The sequence below is a fragment of the Giraffa tippelskirchi genome, chromosome 11 (genome assembly GCF_054371585.1).
Source record: "Giraffa tippelskirchi isolate mGirTip1 chromosome 11, T2T-mGirTip1v1.2.pri, whole genome shotgun sequence".
NCBI classification, from domain to species: Eukaryota; Metazoa; Chordata; class Mammalia; order Artiodactyla; family Giraffidae; genus Giraffa; species Giraffa tippelskirchi.
The window spans coordinates 142,653,035-142,675,244 of NC_137285.1; the positions used below are offsets into that span (position 1 = coordinate 142,653,035).

At 38.6% G+C, this 22,210-nt stretch overlaps 1 long non-coding RNA gene across 1 annotated transcript in view; it reads right to left on the reverse strand.

Annotated features, from left to right (window-relative positions):
- Nucleotides 1-702: 702 nt before the first annotated feature.
- The window catches only part of LOC145527278 (uncharacterized), a 194,577-nt gene continuing 173,069 nt past the window's right edge, over nucleotides 703-22,210 (reverse strand). The window contains exon 3 of the long non-coding RNA XR_014069627.1: nucleotides 703-2,094. This is a non-coding gene — a long non-coding RNA (uncharacterized LOC145527278). The remainder of the gene's footprint in view (nucleotides 2,095-22,210) is intronic.

Below are 22,210 nucleotides of genomic sequence, written 5' to 3' on the forward strand. Positions count from 1 at the left end.
TATCATCTTCTGATTTCAAAATATGTTTTACCAACTCTTACTAACAGATTCACTTATCGTAGTAGAAAATTGGAAACAATCTAATATCACAATAATGGAGTATGTGATTTTAAGAAATCGTGTGGTGCATCCACGTAACAGAATATAATGTGGCCATTAGAAATGATAACTTAGCAAACAAGATGATATGCGAATATGCCAATGAAAAAATTATAGATGAATATGCCAATGAAAATACAGCAGCTCTTGAACAATACTGCCAAATTACGCTCAGGGAAAATATTGTCACTCATGTCAGAAATACATGAGGGTTCATTTCCATGAATACTCACTAGAACTAAATATTATTAATTTTTAATGAATGTGAGTTTGCCATATTTCATTTTAAAGTATTATTTGAACTTTGGGTACCCCCTTTGGTGGAAGTCCTACCATCAGCACAGGTCTTCTATTCTGAGGGGTCACCCCTCTGCTCCCTGACCTACCCCCACCTTTTGTAATTTCTCAGACCCAGGTCGGGCTGTGATACTGGGCATCCTGCAGCTCCTGGCTTCAGGTCCAGAGTAACTTCCACTATACCCGGTGACCTTCTCTATAATCATTCTTAACCTCATTTAATTTTTAAACAGCAAAGCATTACCATGCCACAGTTTTTTAATCCCAACTTCCAACTGATAGTAGGAGCACATTTTGCTGCATAACGTTGGGTCACTTTTTATATTGGATGAGAGAGGGCGAAGGGCAGACCAGAGACACTGCAAATACAAACACAGCAGCCAACATCAGACTCATAACCTGCGCCACAGGATACTAACACGCCATGTGGTTTTAGAACCTGCGATAATAAACAGTAAGTAAACAGTTGCTTATAGTGAAGTGACTGAATGATGGTAGGACAAATCCTAAACTTGAGTGTGCGGACATCTGAACCTTACTGATCAGGCTCTGTCCACACCAGAACAAATCATGTAAGACTGTGAACTGCATGTCCTACCCCTCTCCCTCCTTCGCCAGAGTCAATACATCAACTTGAAGTCATCAATGCTGGATTTTATGAGAGCTAAGAATTGTTTTTTTTTTCTCCCCTCACCATGACATGTGGTGGACCTAATGCGGAATATAAATAAATTTCACGGGAGGATGAAAGAGTGCCATTCAAAAAATAAGACTTCTTTCCACGTAAGATATTATTAAAAAAGAGACTGTAGTTACCCTCTTCTCTCTGATTAGTGGGTTCAAGATGAAATGTGGTTTGGTTTGAGAAGAAAAATCAACACAACTTTATCAGCTCTACACAATGCAATTAATTTATTAAACTTATCTAGGTATCAGCTATTTTTCATATACTACTTCCCAGACACAAAGGAATCAGATCTCTGGCAGCATAATAGTAAGAACACTACCTCTGGAGTCAGAAAGGTTCAGATTCTGCCTTATTACCTGGATGATTCCAAGCAAAGTGCACACTAAGCTTCAGTTTCTCCATCTATAAAATGGGGATAACAATATCTCATCTCATAAGAAACCTCATCATGTTGTCGAGAATTAAATGAGGTTAGTATTAATTAAAACGTGAACCTTACCTATAGTTACTGAATAGGTAACTATAGGTAAGGTATTCAGGACACCAGGATTTGTTAGGAAAGTTAGCATAGCAATTTTATTTTATGGATAGGAAAGCCTGAACATAGGACAGGAGTGATTTATTGTACCAGATTTTTACTAAGATTTTCAATGTGGCTAATGCTTCTGTAACATAGAAGGGAGCTGCTGAGCCCACGGCTATAACACCAAGAAGACACAATGATGGGTAAAATGAGACTCAAAACAAACCACCCCTCTACTCTCAGCTCTATTTCCTCTTTACAATGTTTCAGCATCCTTCTTCCATTCCTTCCCATGATCCTGTGTCAATGGATCAAATAAGTACTAAGGTTTATAAATGTAAAGTCCAATGGAAGTAGGAATCATTCAAGATACTCACCCATTAATTTTTACTTTATTCTTGTTTTTGAAAGTTTGCTTGGATTCAGTATTTCATTCTCTGTCAATTTCTGGATCCTGGAACCAATTCTGTTCACTTACGGCTATGCCCTGAGAGAAGAATGTAATAAAATCACAAATATACTCTATTGATAATGAGGCCAAAACCACTAAGCAGGAAAGAAGAAGTTATTATTTTCATCAAATAGAACAAAAACACCAAGGATGTATTTTGCTAGTACATTACATGTGAGTGTGTGTGTGCACCTATCTTTATTCCTGGAGAAAAAGATGAGAAAAATATTGAAACATGAACTGTTTCTTCCCTATATCTTTTTGTGATAACTTAAAGCAGTTCTCAATAAAATATAAGTAAGCTAAATATAGGAGCACACAAAAATGATTGCTAAGTGACCCAGTGGGACTTATACCAGAATGCAAGGTTGTTTTAACATTTAAAAAAAAAATCAACTACCAGAATATCGTATTAGAATATAGGACAAAATGCACAGACATCTCAATAAATGTAAAAAAAAAAAAAGCATTTGCAAAATTCCACACCTATTCATCAATTCTTGATGAATTGATGCTTTCAAACTGTGGTGTTGGAGAAGACTCTTGAGAGACACTTGGACTGCAAGGAGATCAAACCAGTCAATCCTAAAGGAAATCAACCATGAATATTCACTAGAAGGACTGATGCTGAAACTCCAATACTTTGGCCACCTAATATGAAGAGCTGACTCATTGGAAAAAACCCTAATCTTCTGGGAAAAATTGAAGGCAAGAGGAGAAGGGGATGACAGAGGATGAGATGGTTGGATGGCATCAGTAATCAATGGACATGAGTTTGAGAAACTCTGGGAGATGGTAAAGGACAGGGAAGCCTGGTGTGCTGCACTCTATGGGGTTGCAGAGTCGGAGACTTAGTGATTGAACAACAACAAATCTAGAAATAGAGAACACTCCTACAACTAAATAAAGGGCACCTATGGAAAAGCCACAATTAGCATCACATTTGACAATGAAATGTTTGACTGTTGTTCAGTCATTCAGTCGCTCAGTTCGTCAGTGCTCAGCTTTCTTTATGGTCCAACTTTCACATTCATACATGACTACTAGAAAATCCATAGCTTTGACTATACAGATATCTGTTGGCAAAGTATTGTCTTTGCTTTTTAATATGCCATCTAGGTTTGTCATAGGTTTTCTTCCAAGGAGCAAGCATCTTTTAATGTTGGATAATTTATCCCTAAGATCAGGACAAAGACAAAGATGTCTGTTCTTATTCTAGTCAACAGTACTAGAGGTTCTGGTTAGGACAATCTAGGAAAGACAATGAAATAAAAGACACCCACACTGGAAAGGAAGAAGTAATCCTACTTGCAAACAACATGATTCTGCATATAGAGAATCCTAAGAAATCTACTAAAATCTATTAGAACTAATTAAAAAATGCTGCAAGGTGGCAGGGAACAAGATCAATACATAAAAATCAATTGTGTATCTATATACTATCAATAAACAATCCCAAAATAAAACTAAAGAAACAATTTCATTTACAACAGGATCAAAAAGAATAAAATGGTTAAAAATAAACAAAAGAAGTACAAAATTCATATTGTGAAAACTCCAAAACACTGCTAAAAGAAATTAAAGATATAAGTAAATACTAAAATGCCTACATTCCAAAATCCAAAGACTTAATGTCAAGATGGCAATATTCATACCAATTTACTGATTCAATTCAGTTCAGTTCAGTTCAGTCGCTCAGTCATGTCCGACTCTTTGCGACCCCATGAATTGCAGCACGCCAGGCCTCTCTGTCCATCACCAACTCCCAGAGTCCACCCAAACCCATGTCCATCGAGTCGGTGATGTCATCCAACCATCTCATCCTCTGTCGTCCCCTTCTCCTCCCGCCTCCAATCCTACCCAGCATTAGGGTCTTTTCCAATGAGTCAACCCTTCGCATGAGGTGGCCAAAGTATTGGAGTTTCAGCTTCAACATCAGACCTTCCAATGAACACCCAGGATTGATCTCCTTTAGGATGGATTGATTGGATCTCCTTGCAGTCCAAGGGACTCTCAAGAGTCTTCTCCAACACCACAGTTCAAAAGCATCAATTTTTTGGAGCTCAGCTTTCTTCACCATCCAACTCTCACAACCATACATGACCACTGGAAAAACCATAGCCTTGACTAGACAGACTTTTGTTGGCAAAGTAATGTCTCTGCTTTTAAATATGCTATCTAGGTTGGCCATAACCTTCCTTCCAAGGAGCAAGCGTCTTTTTTGATTCAATTCAGTCTACCAAAACTTAGCTGGTATTTCTCAGAAACTGGCAAGCTGACACTCAAGTCTATAGAAATACAAGACCTAGAGCACTCAAAACAATTTGGAAAAAAAATATTGGGTCTCATAATTCCCAATGTCAAAACATACTGGAAGTGGATGGCAATCAAGACAATGTGATACTAGCCTAAGTGTGGACATTTAGATCAGTGGAATAGAACTGAGAGTCTAGAATTAAACAACTGCAACGATCATCAATTGATTTTTGACCAAAGTACCAAGACAATTCAATGGCTGAAAAAATGAGTCTTTTCAAGAAATGGTGCTGGTACAACTATATATTCATATGAAAAAGAAAAAAGCTAGACCTCAATTTTCACAAAAATTAACTCAAAACAGATGAGAGCATTACCAGTAAGAGCTAAAACTATAAAACTCTCAAAAGGAAATAAACATAGGAGTAAATTTTCGTGATTTTGGTCTTCACAGAGATGACACTAAAATTACAAATGTGAAAGAAAAGTAAGTACTGTAGATTGTACTCTAACAAAATAAGAACCTCTGTACTTTAAAGGATACCTCTAATAAGTGCATAAAAGTAAGAATATAAAGTAAGATAATACAGAGAATGCGATAAAATATTTGCAAATCATACATCTGCTAAGCAACTGTATCTAGAAAATATAAGGAACTCTGATAATTCAACAATGAAGACAAACTTTAAAATGCGTACAATATCTAAATGAACATTTCTGAAAAGAAGATACATAAGTTGTCAACAAACACATGAAAAGATGCCCAGCATCATTAGCTATTGAGGAAATGTAAATAAAAAGACATATCTGTTCAAACCCATGAGGATGGCTATAACCAAAAAGAAAAATAGCAGCAAGTGCTAATGAGGCTGTAGGGAAATTTGGACAGTCATACACTGGTACTGTGAAATGGTGCAGCCACTTTGGAAAAGTCTAGCATTTCCTCAAAAGAATGAACATAAGAGCTGCCACGTGATCCATCAACTCAACTCCTAAGTATTAACCTAAATGAAAATGCATGTCCACACTAAAACTTGTACAGAGATGTCCACAGCAGCATTATTCACCATAGCCAAAAATGAGAAACAAATCAATGTTGCTAAACTAAAGAATGGGTAAATAAACCATGGTATAGCCACACAAAAACATATTACTTAGCAATAAAAAACAAAGCATTAGTACATGTTACAACTTGGATAAACCTTGAAAACAGTTTCCAAAAAGAATGAAGGCAGTCATCATATATTGTATGATTCCATTTATATTATATGAAATGTCCAAAGTAGACAAATCTATAATTGGTGGTTGCCTAGGTTTTGGGAAAGGGAGGAAAAGAGAAGTGACATTAATGGGTAAGAGGTTTCCTTTTGAGGCTTTGAAAATATTTTAAAATTGACAGTAGTGGTGCCTGCATAATTCTGTGAATATCCTAAAAGTCACTGAACTGTATGCTATGTGAATATCTGAATAAAGCTGTGGGGAAAAATAAAGAATTCAAGCATGAGTGACTCATGACAAGCCTCCAAGACAAGACAATCGACCATTTTCTCTCTTACATTATTTTACATTTGTTTCAGAAATCCGAAGACATGGTGGTATTTCTCAGTGGAGAAATATTTTCCTTCCAGGAATTACTCACCTAATAGAGAAACAATATCCTTAACTGTCTTATTCTGCCGATAAGGATGAGGCTTAAGAATTGCTGTTATTTAGTCGCTCCCTCGTGTCCGAATCTTTTTTTTGACCCATGGGCTGTAGTCCGCCAGGCTCCTCTGTCCATAGGATTTCCCCGGCAAGAATCCTAAAGTGGGTTTCCTTTTTCTCCTCTAGGGGGTCTCCCTGATCCCAATGCTTTCTTTGCATTGCAGGGGGATTCTTTACTGCTGAGCCACCAGGGAAGCCCAGAGGCTAAATACATTGAATCAAACACTTTACAATAGAAAATGGCGGTGGCAAAAATAATACAGAACAGCTATTTTACTCTACAGAAGCTTTTTTTTTCCTGCTGTTGCTATATGTGCTGTGCTTAGTCAGGCTTTTTTGCGACCCCATGGACTGTGGCTAGTCCGCCAGGCTCCTCTGTCCATGGGGATTCTCCAGGCAAGGATACTGGAGGGGTTGCCATGCCCTCCTCCAGGGGATCTTCCCAACCCAGGGATTGAACCCAGGTCTCCCGCATTTGCAGGTAGATTCTTTACTGTGTGAGACACCAGGGAAGCCTATGTATCACAGTAAACACATCACAGTATGAAAGTTTCACTTATTTTCCGACTGGAAAAAGACATCCACGAGGGGAAAATCTGACATGAATATGTTGATGAGTGGACCAGAGAGGTTTGTTGTGAGTTCCTCAGCACCACTTAACGTCCTTGAAGGCCAATCCGACAAGGACCAGTGTCCAGACGTCACAAGGGCACCAACTTCCCTCTGTCCATTCCAATACATCACTGTGAGTAAGAGCAAGGTAACTCTGCCACCTCCTGGATGCCCCTTGAGGATGCCTTCCTGCAATGCTCCAAGAACAATTTTAAGACTAAAGAGTATTCTAAGAGAGGGGCTATCGGACAAGGTAGGGTCAAAGGGGAAAACTTCAACATCCATATTTGAAAGGGCTACAGTCAACAACCTTGTCCAATAAGTAGATTCTCTGTCTCACACGCACACACACACACACACACACACACAGTGTCACACACACACAGTGTCACACACATCAGGTGCTCATGGTACATAATTTTTAACATGATTGCTTATAACATAAATCCTTTGAAAAGGGATTCAATTTTACTGAAAATACTGATTATGATTTACAATTGAGTCTGGTACTCCAGGTAGGATTTATAGTAAATAAAATATTTTATGTGGAAATCATACCATTTATTAAAATGAGTCTATTGCATCAAAAGCACTATTAATCTACATCATGGGAGGTAAATGCTATTTCCATTTTGTAAGTAACCTGAGTCTCTGAAAGAATAAATGTCTAACTTAGACTCACACTGCTAGTAATGGCAGAGGAAAACCTCACATCTTCACCTTCACTTGTGATATTATTCTCAGTTAATACATTGCCTCTGAACAGTGAATGAACAGTAGAGGCACCATTAACAAACACTGTGTAGTGATGCCTTTGCAGGTAGCAAGGTAATGTTGTTCACAGTAGAAGCAAAATAAGTATTTTTAATTATTTTATTTTTTACTGAGATAGCTGTATGGACTGAAGGAAAAGGACACAGTGCTGTTTAGAAAACTTCTGATCAGCCTGCATGTTATCATCAGAAGCTTTTTGCAGCTCCACTAATACCACGGACTTCCCATACCTTTGCTTTGCTAATAATCTTCTGCTGTGGTGTCTGATCCCAGCAATACCCCCATGGATAACCCAATTCCAGAGAACACTCAAGGTGAAAGCCTATCTCTAGTTTCACTAATAATGAAAGCCATACATTATAGCTGCAAATTTCCAGGGACCCTGGGGTAGGCTAAGAAGAGATATTTTAATGGCTTTAGGTAATTACTAAGCACAGACATTTTCCATGGTAGGAAATGGAAGAAGCTGTGTCTCAGGTATAATCCAGACAGTAAGAGGGCTGACCCCCTTTCTATAGGCATCTTCCAGCAATTTAGACGGTATCACAGGAAGACTTATAAGATCAAATCAGCTTTGTTGAAAAATCCCAAGTTGAATGAAGTTGAATAAGCAGAATAAACTGAAGTTTAAGATTGCCCCAGAGGAAAATTGAATGACTACAGTTTTTTTTTTTTTTTCACTCCCTAATTCATTTAGTAAACATAATTACCAAGATGGTAGTTTCATGCTATGAGTACTAAAAGGAACTGCTTTGAGGAGACATAAGGGAAATCTAAAGACCTTAAGTGAGATTCAAAAGCATTCTATACAGAATTACACATATAGGCCATACCTTTAAATAAAAATATATGAAGAGTTAATTTTTTTAAACACCACAGTATCAGTCAAGTGGGCAGTGAGCTTATTTTCAGCTGTCATTGCCTCCCCAGGTTGTGACATGAACGCAATATGAGCTCTGTAGCTCTCCTAGCTGCCGTTCACCAGTGAGCTCCCCTGGGCAAATTTCTCATTACTTTACCCAGTATGGCTGGTACTTCTTCCGACGCCATGTCCTAGTTCTGTCTGTGTTCAAGCCTTTAGTTCAGTGTGTCCACCTGGAGTTCTATTAACAAATAGAGGCAAGCTCAGCTTCATTTCCAAATCATATCAGCTTTCTATTCATTCAGTGTCAAGATTACCAATGACCTTCATGTTTTTAAATCTAACAGACAGTCCCATACATACTCCATGAGAGAAAACAGCAATGTTGATGGATAGTGAAATTGCTGAACAAGTTATGGAAATTAGTTGCAACAAGCCTCCATAGTTTAAACTCTCACAGTCATTTGATAAGTTTAGTCAGTAACGTGCAGCTAGAGCTCACCTCAAATCAAGTATCATATATATTGGAGACAGTTCAATCTTCACTCTCTCTAGACGAACTTAGCTACCCAGGAACTGGAGATTTGTGTGAACTAGCAGTTCTGTGGACTGTGATTAAATTCTCAAAATTGAAATTTTGAAAATCAAGGTTATAAAGCAACCACTCTGTCAATGTGGTTGTCCTGTGCAATTGGTCATTGTTCAATTAACTAGTTTGCATTAGTGTCTCCCAAATGGAGAAAGTGACTTATTCAGTTGGTGACTCCAGACAAGCAAACAGAGATTTAACTGGGGAAGAATCGTAGGAAAGAGCAAAAAAATTATGAGCTGTAGATACTCTGAACTTCTCAGCTACTTTCCCCATGTCATTTGGAAGACATTTAGAAGTCAGGGAGTCACATAATTCAAACTGAAGCAACATTGACAAATTTCTTTTGGAGAGGAATAGGACTCATAGTAGAAACTGAAAATGACTATCTCACTTTTTTTGTTATGTTCAGTAATTTTCAAGCTGGAATCAAGATTGCCGGGAGAAATGTCAATAACCTCAGATATGCAGATGACACCACCCCTATGGCAGAAAGTGAAGAAGAAGTAAAGAGACTCTTGATGAAAGTGAAAGAAGAGAGTGAAAAAGTTGGCTTAAAGCTCAACATTCAGAAAACAAAGATCATGGCATCCGGTCCATCACTTCATGGCAAATAGATGGGGAAACAATGGAAACAGTGTCAGACTTTATTTTTCTGGCTCCAAAATCACTGCAGAAGGTGACTGCAGCCATGGAATTAAAAAATGCTTACTCCTTGGAAGGAAAGTTATGACCAACCTAGATAGCATATTAAAAAGCACAGACTACTTTGTCAACAAAGGTCCATCTAGTGAAGGCTATGGTTTTTCCAGTAGTCATGTATGGATGTGAGAGTTGGACTATAAAGAAAGCTGATCACCGAAGAATTGGTGCTTTTGAACTGTCGTGTTGGAGATGACTCTTGAGAGTCCCTTGGACTTCAAGGAGCTCCAACCAGTCCATTCTAAAGGAGATCAGTCCTGGGTGTTCATTGGAAGGACTGATGTTGAAGCTGAAACTGCAATACTTTGGCCACCTCATGCGAAAAGTTGACCCATTGGAAAAGACCCTAATGCTGGGTAGGATTGGGGGCGGGAGGAGAAGGGGACGACAGAGGATGAGATAGTTGGATGGCATCACTGACTCGATGGACATGGGTTTGGGTAGACTCCGGGAGTTGGTGATGGACAGAGAGGCGTGGCGTGCTGCAATTCATGGGGTCCTAAAGAGTCAGACAGGACTGAGTGCCTGAACTGAACTGACTGAACTGAATTGAACTGATGCTGGGAAAGTTTGAGGGCAGGAGGAGAAGGGGACGACAGAGGATGAGATGGTTGGATGGCATCACCAACTCAACGGACATGGGTTTGGGTGGACTCGGAGTTGGTGATGGACAGGAAGCCTGGAATGCTGCAGTCCATGGGGTCGCAAAGAGTCAGACACTACTGAGCGACTGAACTGAACTGACTCAGCGAGTACTGCCTCCAGCATTAGAGCACACAGATCCCAGGCCTTTCTCTTCAACCATCATATTCTTTGGCTATAAATCTGGAGACTATGCTACTCAGAAAACAAAACTTCATAAGGAAAATGCATGGTGTTGGACAGTAAGCCAAATAGACATGCACGCCCCCACACATACTGGTTAATTCATTCAACAAATGTTTTCTGAATACCACTGTGTACAAGGTAACATAATATTTTAGAACTGAAGGTATGTCAATTGGGTACTATTATAATTGTAGATGTACTATTGAAACAGATGAGGAAGAAATCTCTTGGCATCTTTTATAATTCTGGACTCGGCCTTCTCCAAGGCTGTCAGCTCTAGATCTGCATTTCCTTAGTATAACTATATGGATAAATTATGATGTGAGAGAAAATGGAATTCAAGGTGAAAAAAAAAATGTAGTGAAATTTAAATCATAAAACTGTAACATTCTAAGATAAGACAAAGATCCCAATAATTATATTTGTAGAAGTATGAGCAGAAATCTATGGGGGAGAGTTATGAGAATGTCCCACAGCTGGCAAAAAGCAGATGATGTATTTCATACTTGTAAGGTAAATAAAGTTAATGCACTCATAAAAAATAAATAAATAAATAAATCTAATGGACAGTTCCTCATCCTAAAAACACATTTTTTTTCACTTGACAATTAGGATCCCAAACTCCCTTGTTTTTCCCCCAGCTTCTCTGTCTCCCAGAATTCTTCACTGATTCCTCCTTGCCAATCTTCATTCTAAATTTTGCAGTGTTTTAGGTCTCATTTATTGAGATTTGCATCTTTTCTATCTGCATTCACTCCATTGCTGACCTTACCTAATCTTGTAGTTTCAAATGACATTTCAATACATTCATAAATGTATTTTTCCAATCCTGCTCTACTAATTCCTGAGCTCCAGACTCAATGAGCCTTATGTCTACTCAACATCTTTATTTGGTTGGCATATAATATTGAATGAGCTTCCCAAGTGGCACTAGTGGTAAAGAACCCGCCTGCCAATGCAGGAGACATGAGACCCGGGTTTGATCCCTGGGTCAGGAAGATCCCCTGGAGGAGGGTACAGCAATCCACTCCAGTATTCTTGCCTGGAGAATCCAATGAACAGAGGAGCCTGGTGGGCCTATAGTCCATAGGGTCACAAAGAGTTGGACACGGCTGAAGGGACTTAGCACGCATGTGTGTTGAAATTTAGTAAGTATTCAAAAAAAAAAAAAAAATAGGGTTTCCCCATTGGCTCAGGGGTAAAGAATCCGTCCACAATGCAAGAACAGTAGGAGATGCAGGTTCGATCCCTGGGTCAGGAAGTTCCCCTGGAGAAGGGCATGGCAACCCACTCTAGTATTCTTGCTTGGAGAATCCCATGGACAGAGGAGCCTGGCGGGCTACCGTCCACAGGGTCACAAAGAGTTGGACACGACAGAAGCAACTTAGCACTCAGCATGCATTAAAATTTTATACCATTTCTCTATACCTACTATCTGTATCTACAAACATGTGATCTTCCACTCTTAATCTATTCCTCTTCATATCCCTATCACAGTAAATGACAACCCACCCTCTTTAGCTCATAGCAAAAACCTTGGAATCACCCTAGCTTCATCACTTTCTCTTATAATCCAAATCCAACTCAGTAACAAATATTGATGGTTTGCCCTTTAAAATATATCCAGAAGCTTATCACTTTTTTCCACACCCACCACTGCCACCCTGATCCAAGCAACTAACCTGCTCACTTGCATTATCCTAACACATTTTTGGTCTTGCTTCCCTATATTCTAATTTTCAACACAAGCAAACCGATACTTTTTCAAAGTAAGTCAAATCATGTTATTCTTCTTTTCAAAAGCTACTAATGGTCTCTCTCACTCAGAGTAAAACCCAAAGTCCTTAAACGGTTTAGAAGGCTTTAAATAATTTGCTACCCTCCCAACCCACCTCTCAGACCTGGTCCCCTGTGATTCTGTCTCTACCTCACTCTGCTCTGGCCCAGTGGCCCCTTTTTGCTCTTCGCTAAGCACAACAGTCAGGTTCAGGGTCAAAACTTTGCACTTGCTTTCTCCCATGCCCAGAAAGTTCTTTCCTTCATCCCTCATCTCCTTTGGTTCTTTGATTAAAACATCACCTTCGCTGCGAGACCTTCTCTGACCATCCTGTTTTAAATCGCAGCTCCCACCCAGAATCAACTATCACTCTTCTGTGTTTTGTTTTTCATTTTTCTTCCTAACGTGTTTCACTATCTGGCACATCATATATTTTATCTTTTTTGATATATTGTCTGTGTCCTCCCAGGTATGCAAATTCCATGAAGTTAGGTTTTATCTTTTTAATTCAAGGCTGTGCCCCAGTTTCTAAAACAATACTTGTCAGATCCAAAATAGGCACCTAATAAATAGATTTTGAATGAATGAATGAATTCGTTTCATATTTAATAGCAGACATATTTACTTAATGGCTGAGGATAAAACAATTACAGTTCTAAATAAGATCTTCAAAATCATCCTGTCCAAAATGTCCTCCTCTACACCTCTGGGTGCTTCCCTTGAATGGGTCCACACGGACTGACCCTCCAGGGCTGTTTCATAACCTATAGCCACATCAGGGTTACAGGGATCTCCCATTTCCTTCAAAAGTTTTCATGCTACTTGTGCCAATAATGATGATGACAAAGACAATGATGATGTCATAGCACTGACAAATATTTTTGTAAGCGTTTACTGTTCATCAGCTACTGTACTCAGAATTTCTCATTGCATTATCTAACTTAATTCCCACAACAAATCTATTAGGTAACTACTATTATTAATCTTTCTTTTTTACATGAACTTGATACTTAGCAAGATTAAGCAATGTGAGAGTTTATACAGCTAATTAGTAACAGAGCTGGGTTAGTATCTGAGATCTGCCCGACTCCAGAACCCAAGATCTTAGCCTTTACCCTACACTGTCTCCCTCAAGTCTCTGCTTCATTTGTTCTCAGTCTATTCAGGGATGGAATCTCCTTGGTGGTCCTGATGGTGGCCACCATGAAGAACAACATCATAGAAAGATCCAGATAATGAGTGTTTTAACATCCTGGGGGTTGTAAGGTCAAGGCTTCTCCTTATTCATTGCAAGAACAAAAATGACGGCAATTGTTCATTTGAAAACATGCATCTGGGTATAAACATAAGAAAATAAATGTTATGAAACATTCAACAGTAGTCTCTATTTCAGTTTCCAATGCTGCTCAAGATATTAGAAAATTTGAACTCATTGAAACTCTTGATGCAAATGTATATTACCTTCTGGTTCAAAACCAAAAATAGATACATGTGATCTTTTAAAAGTCCTTGCTACTGGAATTGTCTAAATTAATGATCTTACAAAGCATTTTTGAAAAATTATATAATGAAATAAATTCCTTTTATATTAAATTATTAAAAGGTTTATCAGTTTATTCACATGGACAAAAGATGTACTCATATCCCATGAAACAAAATCTAGTAGACTTAGTTTAAATCTTGGTTATAAACACTTATTGGATGTAGACCTTATGGATGACTTTTAGCCATGGCAGGCCTCAATTAATTCATTTTTAAATGGGATTAATACCACCTATCTCTCATGTGTTTTGAAGGCTGAATGATATTATACATATAATTGCCTTGCACAGTAGCTGACATATAATAAGTTCTCAACAAAGGTTACCTTGAAATTAGGGTCTCTAAAAAGTTTTAATTAGCAAAGTACAATGGCATGTTATCATGTGTTAAATGAGTTTCAAGAGAATTTCTGGAAGTGTTTTATTAGCCTGTCATTTCTGAGGCAGCAAGCCTTACTATTATGGGCCCCATAGATCTTTTGGGTTTTGTAAATGTAAAGCTTAGAAGAAAGAAAGTGATGTGCTGGAGAGTGAAGCCACCTATAGCTCATTATGAGAAACTGGAGACGGTTGTTCCTGTGTTAACACTGAGCATGTATGTGCCTGCCAAACCCAGCATGTGGTCCTGCAGCAGATGAAGGAGTCAGAGTATCTCATAAAGATGAACAGGGTGCTCAGAAAGAAAGACCTGGGTATCATTTATAGTAAATCAATAAATACATAATTATTCTTTGTAACAAATAAAAAGATGCATTGTAAGGAATAGGCTCAAGTGACTGTGGAGACTGAAAAGTCCCTAGATCTGCCAATATGCAGTCAGCAAGCTAGAGATTCAGGAGTCCAAAATATGTGTGTGTGTGTGTGTGTGTATACATTTACAAGGTATACACACACACATAAATACATGCTCATGGTTCTGCTCGTGGTTCTACTTCTCCAGTTGAAGCCTGGCTGATGTGTATTATTATCAACATGAAGCTTAGAGAGTGAGAAACCTCCATAGTGCTTTTTTCACAGAATCTGAGGTCATCCAAGACCACAGAAAGCAAATTTGTCTGCAAATATGTAATAGCTTTAAATATGTCCACATGTGTCAAAAGCCATATGAGACTGAGGTATAATCACGATAATGTGGTGATGGTATTTCATCAGAGGAACAAGGGATGCTCAAATCCTACACAACTACCTTTTCAAAGAAAGTTAAAGTAACATTTGATGGAAAATGGACCTTCAAAACTCTATTGAGACGGTGCATAGATGCGTATGTGTGGTGCAAGATGAGAAGTGGCACCAAAGATAACTCAATCTCATTTTCCATAGCGTAAATTCAACAGACCATGCTGAAGTTTAAAAATTAACATGTGCCAACACAAGCACATTAATTAGAAATACAGAAGTGAATATCAAAAAGAATAGCTACAATAATAGAAAGTGGTTGCCTCTAGGGATAGAAAACTTGTGGTGATGAGAAAGAGAGGTATAGAACAATGTTTTGTTTTCTTTAATATGGCTTGTACAAGTACCTGATTCTTCAAAGTATATGTATATATAACTGTTTAAAATATTAAAATAAACACAAAAGATTTATACACAAAGATGCTCATCACAGAACTGTTTATAAAAATTAACACTAATATCCACATTCACAAAATGAATAGCTAAATTACTATTTGCTACATAATGGAATGTACTACTAATGAAATAACCTTTAGTGCAAGGTTTAGTAAATACATGCTTAAAAGTTAATAGGGAGAAGCAGGTTTCAAAGCTGTATAATCAGCATCATCTTATATGGGAAAGAAATTAACTGAAGTAGGAGACAAACTAACTGAATAATGGAAATTTCTGGATTATGAATGGTGAAATATAAGTGAATGTTTCCCTGCTGCTTTTCATGTGTATATTCATGTTTTCTAAAATTGTTAAAGTATATTGTAAAAGGGAGGATGGTTAGAAAAACAGGAGAAGGCAAAAGGAAAAGGGGAAAGAGGAAGGGGCTAAAAGCGGGAATGGGAGAAGAGAGAACAAGGAGGAGGAGGGAAGCGGGGCCGGGGAGGAGGGGGAGATCACCTTCTGTCTGTCTTGAGGGGCCAAGCTTCCCCTCAGCCCCTCTTGAGGTCTCGTGGCTGAACTAATAATAAAACTGATACAAGACAGATTAATAGGACAAAAAGAAACAAATTTTAATTTGTGCTCACAGATGTCACATAGAAATAGGACCTAAGAGGCGGCCAGAGCAAGCAGCTTTTATACTTTTTAGACAGAGAAATAACACATTTGCGAGGAATTGACAGGACAAAGAGACTTAGGTTTGGGGTACTCAGTTACCGAAGAATCTAAACAGAGTTCGAGCTTAGCAGAGACAATTGAAATCACAAGGTTTGTACATAGCCTTATTGCTCAGATTCCCTATCTCTGTTCATAAGTGTGCTTCTAGCTTCAGGTGTGGGGAGTGCGCCTTTCACATGAGAGATTTATTTCCTGCTTTCAAGGAGACAGGAGAGTCAGAATGTTCCTCTTGTACTTGCCATTTCTTATGTGACTTTGATCCAAAATAATCAAGATGCCATCGTGGCATATTTGGGGATCATCTGTCTTGAGCCCCAATATCACCATGATACCCAGTGGGTCCTAGCTATGAACCCTTCTCTCTGTTACCTCCTTGTCAAGCATATACAAGTGTGGATGGTAGGAACTTTGTGCTTTTGGCGCTAAAGGCTATCTCAGATCATTCTGAAGAAACTAAGTATTATTTTCTTAAGGGATCGCCTGATAACTGTGTAATTAACACATACTCCTCTGCATTCCATTTTTCTCTACCTTTAAAGCACAATTTACAAACAATAAAATGCACCCATTAACACTTTAATGACTTCTGACAAATGCATATAGTTGAGTAAACATCACCCCAATCAGGACATAGAGCGTTTCCATCACCCAGAAAGTTCCTTTGTATTCCTTTCAGGCAGTCCACCATTCCCCTAGGAAACCACTGCAGTTAGCATCCATCATCACATTTTATTTCTATCTGTTAAAGATCTTTGTATGAATGTAAACATACAGTGTGTACTCTTTCCTTGACTAGATTCTCTTGCTTAGCATTTTCTTGGGATTTATCCATCTTGCTGTTTATATTACTAATAGTTAGTTCTCCTTTTTATTGCTGACTAATATTACATTACTCTGCTGACAAAGATCCAAATAGTCAAAGCTGAATATTAATTGGAAGGACTGATGCTGAAGCTGAAGCTCCAATACTTTGGCCACCTGCTGCCAAGAGCCAACTCATTGGAAAAGACCTGACACATTGGAAAAGACTCTGATGCTGGGAAAGATGGAGGGCAAGAGGAGAAGGTGGCGACAGAGGATGAGATGGTTGGATGGCATCACTGACTCAATGAACATGAGTTTGGGCAAACACCAGGAGGTAGTGAAGGACAAGGAAGCTTGGTGTGCTGTAGTTCATGGGTTGCAAATAGTTGCACACGACTTAGAGACTGAACAACAAGTATTACATTACTGGAGTGTAAAACGTGTCCATCTGTTGGTGGCTATTTGGATACTTCCCAGTGTAAACTAATATATAAAAAAACATTGCTATGAGAATTTTGTACATGTCCTTTTGTGGACACATGGCTTCCTTTCTTTTCAGTAAACATTTAGAAATGAAATTGCTGTGCAATAGTGTAGGTGGACTACGCTGTCTGTGGCTCAGCCGGTAAAGAGTCTGCCCGCAATGCAGGACACTGGGGGTCGATCCTTGGGTCGGGAAGATCTCCTGGAGAAGAAAATGGCAACCTACCCCAGTATTGTTGCCTGGAGAATCCCATGGACAGAGGAGCCTGGCCGGCTACAGTCCATGGGGTCACAAAGAGTCGGACACGACTGAGTGACTTTACTTCAGTGTAGGTAGATGTTGAACTTTATAAGAAATTGCCAAACAATTTTCCAAAGAGATTATACAATTTTAGAGTCCTCCCAGAAATGTAAAAACAAAATCCAGTTACAATTTGCTGGTTCTGTCTATTTATCACCTTACTCAGAGTTTTGTGTACTTTTGCCTTTGTGTTTCTGGTAGAAGAACTCGTTTCAACTGTATGGTGATGGATGGAAACTGCAGTTTTGGTGATGAGCATGTGTTAGCACACACAGAAGTAAAAATATAATGTTGTACATATGAAACATACACAATGTTATCAACCAATGTTACTATAATAAAAATAAATTTAAAATAAATATTCTTTAAAAATTCCAATTACTCTACATCTTCACAGACATTTCATATGTCAGCCTTCTTAATTTTGGCCACTATACTAAGCACAGAGTGATATCTTATGATATTGAAGATATCTGCTTCTTTCTCCATTTGCATATCTTCTTCTGTGAAATGCCCATTCTACTTTGATTTGATTGTTTGAGGAATTGAATTTGTGTTTTTGTTTGTTTGTGTTCTGGACACAAACTGTTTGACAGAAATATGCATCGCAGATATTTTTCTCTAGATTGTGGCTTGCCAGTTTTTTTAATGGTGTCGTAATAAGCAGAGATTTGTAACTTTTTATTCTAAGGAGATCAAACATATCATATTTTTCTGTTTTTGTTTAGTGCTTTTTGAGTTCTAAGAAATTTTTGCCTACCTCAACATTGTGAACTATGTTTTCCTTTAGGTATATTACTCATCTCAAATAAACTTTTGTATATGGTGTGAGAAAAGAAGTGAGTTTAAAGTTTTGTTTTGTTTTTCTGTATGGCTATCCAGTGGTTTCAGCCAGTGTGTTGAAAATATTTTACTTTCTCCATTGAATTATCTTTTTGAGTTTGTAAAATTTAAATTTGCTTTTGATTAGGGTCCTCCAGTCACAGCTTCCTTCCAGAAGAGAGGTGGTTGAGAGTTTCTGTGTCCCCACCTGCAAGAACAAGCAAGAGTAGTGCCCAAATCATCTTGAAATACCACCCCTTTCCTGAGGAGTTCCCTGCTGGTAAGCCCAGTGATCATTAAGCACATCTAAGAAAGGAAGCACTTCAGAGAAGAAGACAGATGACCTGCCACAGAAATCTAAATCTCTCTTCATGCCTCAGATTTGCTTTGGTGCTTCCAGAAGTTAAGCACAGGGAACTGATACTGAGTATTTATGTTTTGCCAGGTACTTCAGAAAGCAGTTTACAAACATCGTCTCAATGGATGCTCTTATTGATACCAGGAAATATTTATTTGAATTCTATCACGTAGATAAGAAAACTTAGACTTTGCCACAGTTCCTTGGCCAGTTGGTGGTAAAAGCAGGATGTGAACTCCTGCTTCCTAAATTTGAGCTTCCTAAATACAGAACAGTTCTTTCCCATATCTCATGCGACCATTTCACAGAAGATGTCTGCAGAACATCCCATTAGGAGCCAAAGAAACAGATGAAGAGTATTTTCAGTTATTCTTGACCTATCAGATCACTGATTCTCTTTCAATCTGCTTAAGTTGTTACAGTTTTCTTCTCTCATTCTAAAACGACCATCTCAGTTTTGGTCCTTGAACTAAATTTCAAATAACATAATACCCCGCAAGTCATTGTGTTGTGAGAGTCCCAGGAATATATGTTGGTAAACTCAATAACAAGAGAAAATATATGTTTGATATATCCAGTGGAATTTTTAAAATAAACATATTTCCCCTAAAGCAAATTTATTGGATGACAACTTGCAAATTTACTTATAATTGCTTCCTTCCCATTCATGTGCACATACACTTTTGAAACTAATCATAGGATTCCTTTGACAGCATTTTACTTTCCCATGCAGTAAATAATCATTGTCAGCTGTAAATAATAATAAAAGGACAAGTTTTCCATTGTAAAATAGAGTTAAGGTGGTTTGTTCTAATGTCAAAAAAAAGGAGGAAGGCAGACACTTGTCCTAACAATCGCAGCAACTTGGAGAGGGCAAGTTCTCATCTGTCAGTTTGACAGCATCATTTATCATTCCTACATCTTTCTTGCTACATTTTGGAACAACAATTTTATTTGGGCAGTATCATATGCTGCCAGATATGTATTGATTAAAATACATTTGTGTTTTCAAGAAGACTGAAAACACACAGCAATAAAAGCTCAGTTCAGTTCAGTCTCTCAGTCATGTCTGACACTTTCCTCAAACTCAGGTCCATTGCATTGGTGATGCCATCCAGCCATTTCATCCTCTGTTGTCCCCTTCCCCTCCTGCCTTCAATCCTTCCCAGCATCAGGGTCTTTTCCAATGAGTCAGCTCTTCATACCAGGTGGTCAAAGTATTGGAGCCCCCCAAAATAAAGTCTGCCACTGTTTCCACTGTTTCTCCACCTATTGGCCACATGGGCTCCAAAATCGCTGCAGATGGTGACTTAAGCCATGAAATTAAAAGAAGCTTGCTCCTTGAAAGAGAAGGTATCACCAACCTAGACAGCATATTAAAAAGCAGAGACATTACTTTGCCAACAAAGGTCCATCTAGTCAAAGCTATGGTTTTCCAGTGGTCATGTATGGATGTGAGAGTTGGACTAGAAAGAAAGCTGAGTGCTGAAGAACTGATGCTTTTGAACTGTGGCATTGGAGAAGACTCTTGAGAGTCCCTTGGACTGCAAGGAGATCCAACCAGTCCATGCTAAAGGAAATGAGTCCTGAATATTCGTTGAAAGGACTGATGCTGAAGCTGAAGCTCCAATACTTTGGCCACCTGATGCGAAGGGCTGACTCATTGGAAAAGACCCTGATGCTGGGAAAGATTGAAGGTGGGAGGAGAAGGGGATGACAGAGGCATCACCGACTCAATGGACATGAGTTTGCGTAAACTCCGGAAGCTGGCAATGGTCAGGGAGGTCTGGCATGCTACAGGCCATGGGGTCACAAAGAGTCAGACACAACTGAGTGACTGAACTGAACTGAACTGATGGGACCAGATGCCATGATCTTAGTTTTCTGAATGTTGAGCTTTAAGCCAACTTTTTCACTCTCCTCTTTCACCTTCATCAAGAGGCTCTTTAGTTCTTCGTCACTTTCTGCCATCTGCATATCTGAGGTTATTGATATTTCTCCCGGCAATCTTGATTCCAGCTTGTGTTTCTTCCAGCCCAGCATTTCTCATGATGTACTCTGCATAGAAGTTAAATAGGCAGGGTGACAATATATAGCCTTGATGTACTCCTTTTCCTATTTGGAACCAATCTGTTGTTCCATATCCAGTTCTAACTGTTGCTTCTTGACCTGGATACAGATTTCTCAAGAGGCAGGTCAGGTGGTCTGGTATTCCCATCTCTTTCAGAATTTTCCACACTTTGTTGTGGTCCACACAGTCAAAGGCTTTGGCATAGTCAATAAAGCAGAAGCAGATGCTTATCTGAAACTCTCTTGCTTCTTTGATGATCCAATGGATGTTGACAATTTGATCTCTGGTTCCTCTGTCTTTTCTAAATCCAGCTTGAACAACAGGAAGTTCACAGTACACATACTGTTGAAGCCTGGCTTGGAGAATTGTGAGCATTACTTTACTAGCGTGTGAGATGAGTGCAATTGTGTGGTAGTTAGCATTCTTTGGCATTGCCTTTCTTTGGGATTGGAACGAAAACTGACCTTTTCTAGTCCTGTGGCCACTGCTGAGTTTTCCAAATATGCTGGTATATTGAGTGCAGCACTTTCACAGCATCATCTTTTAGGATTTGAAATAGCTCAAATGGAATTCCATCACCTCCACTAGCTTTGTTCGTAGTGATGCTTCCTAAGGCCCACTTGACTTCGCATTCCAGGATGTCTGGCTCTAGGTGAATGATCACACCATCATGATTATCTGGGTCGTGAAGATCTTTTTTGTATAGTTCTTCTGTGTATTCTTGCCACTTCTTCTTAATATCTTCTGCTTCTGTTAGGTCCATACCTTTTCTGTCCTTTATTGTGCCCATCTTTGCATGAAATGTTCCCTTCATATCTCTAATTTTCTTGAAGAGATCTCTAGACTTTCCCATTCTATTGTTTTCCTCTATTTCTTTGCACTGATCACTAGTATACTTATAAAATTATACTTCTTTTATCATAATCTGAAGGACAAGGTATAGGGACCATGTAATAATTTTAACCTGCCCACCAGGTCTTTGAGTTTCTAGCATCCACCAGCTCTGGAAGTGAAAACAAACCAATCACTTAAATCATAGTTGTTAGTTGAGATTTGGTTACTACCTTCCCCCTCATGATATTGGCTGGTACTATGAGTAAAACAAGCACTCTCCTAGTAAAATGATAGCATTGCAAAACATAAGCCTGGTGTTGCCATGAGCTTTCTTTGCTACCTTGAGACAAAATCTTACCAAAGTTGGAAACCAATGAAGGAAAAACACAGAGCTGAGAAACAGAGAGTAAGAATGAATGAATGCTGCTACAATTCAAACTTTGAATTCATCCATATCTAAGTCAGATTTGATTTCCAGCAACTAAACTATCCCTGACCAATATCCAAGGTAAGTCCATGGGAAAAATCACACATGTTGCCAACAT